This window comes from Branchiostoma belcheri, unplaced genomic scaffold (assembly GCF_001625305.1).
Source record: "Branchiostoma belcheri isolate BF01 breed outbred unplaced genomic scaffold, Haploidv18h27 scaffold115, whole genome shotgun sequence".
In the NCBI taxonomy this organism is placed as follows: Eukaryota; Metazoa; Chordata; class Leptocardii; order Amphioxiformes; family Branchiostomatidae; genus Branchiostoma; species Branchiostoma belcheri.
Window position 1 is genome coordinate 992,393 of NW_017802547.1, and position 5,247 is coordinate 997,639.

Genomic DNA, 5,247 nt, shown 5'->3' on the forward strand with positions numbered 1-5,247 from the left:
AAATCGTAAAAAAAAATTAATGTAAAGCCAAACTGTTTGACCTGAATCTTGATTTCTGTGTTTAATGATCAACTCACCACCTCTGACAACATTCCATCCGAGGAAAAAAAGCAACAAAACGTATACACCATGCTCAAAGTACATAATGATTTAATCGAAAATTTCTATAGATACATCCTCAATAAGAGATGCAAAACAAACAGGATTTTTTCGTCTACATTTTCACTGGCGTAAAATTACTTTCTACAGTTGGAAACTATTTAAGCACATCGGTCATTTTACACTTCTGCTAATCACTACAATCCAAGTTTAAAGAGCTGATATTAGGCAAGAGTTTAACTTAATTGTGTACGCATATCATAAGTAGAGTTTGTATTGATATCAACATTGATATCACAACGAGATGGTCACAGTTGCAGAGTTTGTGCCTCCGTGTGAATTTTCATATGTTGAGTTAGGGCAGCCTTAGAGGCTGCAGAATAGCTACACTGGTCACACTTGTAGGGTTTTTCTTCTGTATGGTTTCTCATATGTCGGGATAAGTTAGACTTTAAAACTGTCCTGTACCCACACTCCCCACACATGTAGGGTTTCTCACCGGTGTGTTTTGCTAGATGTCGGTCCAAAGAGGGTTTAAGTGCTGCAGAATAGTCACACTGGTCACACTTGTAGGGTTTTTCTCCTGTATGGATTCTCATATGCTGGGATAAGTGAGACCTGTCACCTGTCCTGTATCCACACTCCCCACACATGTAGGGTTTCTCACCGGTGTGTTTTGCTTGATGTTGGTCCAAAGCATGTTTCCATGCTGCAGAATAGTCACACTGGTCACACTTATGGGGCTTTTTCTCCCTGTATGGGTTCTCATATGTTGGGATAAGTGGGACTTTTTAGCTGTTCTGTACCCACACTCCCCACACATGTAGGGTTTCTCACCCGTGTGTTTTGCAAGATGTTGGCCCCAAAACAGATTTCCGTGCTGCAGAATAGTCACACTGGTGACACTTGTAGGGTTTTTCTCCTGTATGGGTTCTCATATGTCGGGATAAGTCAGACTTGTAAGACGCCCTGAATCCACACTCCCCACACATGTAGGGTTTCTCACCACTATGTATTTCTAGATGTTTGTCCAAATGAGCTTTCTGTGCAGCAGAATAGTCACACTGGTCACACTTGTAGGGTTTTTCTCCTGTATGGGCTCTCATATGTCGGGATAAGGTAGACTTGTGAGCTGTCCTGTACCCACACTCCCCACACATGTAGGGTTTCTCACCACTATGTATTTCTAGATGTTTGTCCAAGTGAGCTTTCTGTGCAGCAGAATAGTCACACTGGTCACACTTGTAGGGTTTTTCTCCTGTATGGGTTCTCATGTGTCGGGATAAGTCAGACTTGTAAGACGCCCTGAATCCACACTCCCCACACATGTAGGGTTTCTCACCAGCGTTATTCAAGTTGACTTGTGCTGCCGCCTGGTCTTGAACATTGCTTGTTTTGCTGTCACAGTCGACCTGGGAAACCCCGGTGGGAGACCCATCACAGCAGTTCTGACCAACTCCGGTGGGAGACCCTTGTCCTGCCATTGCCATGTTCAGCCTAACGAAAAAAATGAAGAAATTATACAGATTAAGTGTTATAAGCTGTCAATGATAAAATAGAATTTATAGAAAACTATAAATTATTACCTAAAAGATTGTTCAGTCGACCCCCCCCACCCCACCACAAACATCATCCCGACTTCATTCGCTGTTTTCACAGATCAATTTCGTTTGTAAACTAGTAATTTACGCCTTATGTGTTTCTTTAAAACCTAGTAAACATACCTATACTTTTATACCATTCCACGCCCTCCAAAAAGTCACTTTGCCTGATGCAGCATCACGTACATGTATGTTTGGTTTCGCCCCCCTCCCCCTTCAATTCAACGATATTCACATCCCGAAAATGCCTACAAATTATCATCCTACTGCGGTTCTTCTTCCACAGAAATGGTCTTAAACTATTCCTCTCAACATTAGAATACTTTTCTGCCCGTTTCTAAGCCTTACCTGCTTCCTATGACGGTTTTTCTCTTCACGTAAACCGGAACTCGGGCAGATTTGTTCTTCCGTCGTTTCGCGAGGTCAGAGGTGAACGCACTTTGGGTCAAAGGTGAAGTTGTTAGCCTGATTACCCATGCAGTACATTTGATGTCAGTTGGCACGTTACGTTTTCCTCATAATGTCAACGTTCTGCGTTCAAACCGACCACTTTAACAACGTAACACTCGCCTGACTTTTGTTTCTGATCTACTTTAAAAGAGATAATTTCGGGGAATGAATGTCAAGCCAAACTGTTTGGTCTGAATCTTGATTTCTGTGTTTTATGATCAAATCACCTAGCCTGGGTACCATCCTACTTGTATGCCGGGGCTCCCACACTCGCTTCCCTAAGAAGGGAAGCGAGTGTGGGAGCCCCGGCATACAGGTAGGATGGTACCCAGGCTACAAATCACCACCTCGGACAATATTCCATCCAAGGAAAAAAGAGCAACACAGAAGGAAACATCATGTTCAAGGTACATCATAACAATTTAATTGTGTTAGCAGAAAGTTTCTATAGATACATCTTCTAAAAGTAAAACAAAACAAACTGAAACTTTTACTCGTACATAACATAACGTCTAGGCTTTTAAAACGTAAAATTACTTCCTAATGTTGGAAACTATTTCAAGCACATCAGTCATTTTACACTCCTGCTTATCACTACAATCCTATTTTAAAGAGTTAATATTATTCAAAGGGAATAATTGTGTTTGTAGAGTATATACTATTATATAGGCAAACACTTGTCACACAAACTACTACTAGTAACAAAAGTCTAACCTTGTGCAGCTATACAAACACAACCGTACTAACGTCTACCTTTTAGCTGCTGTGTACAATCATATTCATGTGTTAATTACTAATAATGCACATGTTCATTTTCAAAATAATACCACGGCATTTACTGATCTTCCACTACAATTCTAGATAGCAAAAAAAATATTTTTTCAAAAATATTAGATACATGCACAAACCCCTGGCTAAGAATTATTCTTGTAAAGTTCTACAGGGATCAAATATACAGCACATGTTTATGGATGGACATTTTTTCAGGAAACACTTTTTTCCATTTCGCAACTTTTTTTTACCATTTCGCAACTTTTATGGAACTTTACCATAAAATCTAGCTTACATTTCTTTTTAGTAATGATATGATACATATATACACTTAAGTTTGGTATCATTGCAGACGAACATAGTAGGGAGAAGATTGTGCAAATTAAATGTCACTACAAGATGGTCAAAGTTACAGAGTTGGTGCCTCCATGTGTACTCTGGTATGTTGAGTTCGGGCAGCCTTAGAGACTGCAGAATAGCCACACAGGTAACATTTGTAGGGGTTTTCAGATGTATGGCCTCTCATATGTTGGGATAAGGTAGACTTCCGAGTTGTCCTGTACCCACACTCCCCACACATGTAGGGTTTTTCTCCTGTATGGGTTCTCATATGTTGGGCTAAGACAGACTTTCGAGTTGTCCTGTACCCACACTCCCCACACATGTAGGGTTTGTCACCAGCATGCATTGCTAGATGTTTGTTCAAATAAGATTTCCATGCTGTAGAATAGTCACACTGGTCACACTTGTAGGGTTTTTCTCCTGTATGGGTTCTCATATGTTGGGATAAGTGAGACCTGTCAGCTGTCCTGTACCCACACTCCCCACACATGTAGGGTTTCTCACCGGTGTGTTTTGTTAGATGAAGGTCCAAAGTGGATTTCTGTGCTGCAGAATAGTCACACTTGTAGGGTTTTTCTCCTGTATGGGTTTTCATATGTCGGGATAAGTCAGACTTTTTAGCTGTCCTGTATCCACACTCCCCACACATGTAGGGTTTCTCACCAGTGTGGTTTGCTAGATGTTGGGATGAAGCATTTTCCTCAGACTTTTCTCCTGTATGGCTCACAGAAAAACAAGACTCGGGAGTTGTCCTAAAACTGCTCTCCTCGCTCTCCAAGGGTTTTGTCTCCATGTTCAGTTTCGTCCATCTCGCTTCCCTGTTTGGGCCGAAAGAAGCAAAATTCCAGAATGAATCAAGGTTGAGCGATTTCTCAAAATGTGAAACCCTAGCTACATTAGATTTTTATGCGTCTGGCTTCATGCATATATGAAATGAAACACACACACACACAAACACCACCACCAAAAAAAATGTAGCGTATAAAATGTAGTTGTATATTGATATGACTGTTAATTCTCCGAGTAGAGGTTTGGGTTTTGTCCATCTCGCTTCTCTGTTTGAAACAGAAAATTCAGAAAAAATCAGGGCTGAATGATTTTTAAGAATGTGATCTAACTACATTACATTTGTATGTGTCTGGTCGCATGCATATGGAATGAAAAAAAACACCTCCCTTCCCCCCAAAAAATGCTAAAAAATAGTAAAAATGCTGTAGCGTCCTGGTGTCATCATAATTCATAAGACTGTTAGAAATCAATGGAACATAATTTTCCTTACTTACTTAAATTCTAGTAAAACTCGCTGATTCAAGTTTTTCACCCTAAAGCAGAAAGCTCGCCTGCCGCATTATGGTAGCCCCAGAGACGGTAAACCGGTTGGAAACGGGGACAAAAACAGGTTAGTTGTCCAGCCTATGTTTGCATAATATTCGCCCCCCTCCCCCTTACTTTCCACCTTGTTCATATCAAGCAAAACTCCTATAAACTACAACTCTACTACGATCCTTTTCCATAGAAAGGACCTCAAACTATTCCCCCCAAAATGAGAATACTTTTCTGCCCGTTTCTTAGCCTTACCTGCTTCCTATGATGGTTTTCTCTTCACGTAAACCGGAACTCGGGCAGCTTTGTCCTTCTGTCGTCTCGTGAGGTCAGGGGTGAACTCGATCTGGGTCAAAGGTGAAATTGTCGACCTGATTACCCACATTGTCCATTTGGCGTCGGTTTACGTTCTGCGTAAAAACCGACTACCTAAACAACGTAACAGGCGTCTGACATTTTAATATCCAGCCAAACTGTTAGGTTTATATCTTAATTTCTGTGTTTTATGATCAACTCACCACCCCTGGCAACATTCCATCCAAGAAAAAGGCAACACAGAAGGAAACATTATGTTCAAGGGACCAAACCATTTAATTATATGGGTGGAGATATCTGTAGATACATATTAAAAAAAAACAGGAACTTTTATACAACATAACGT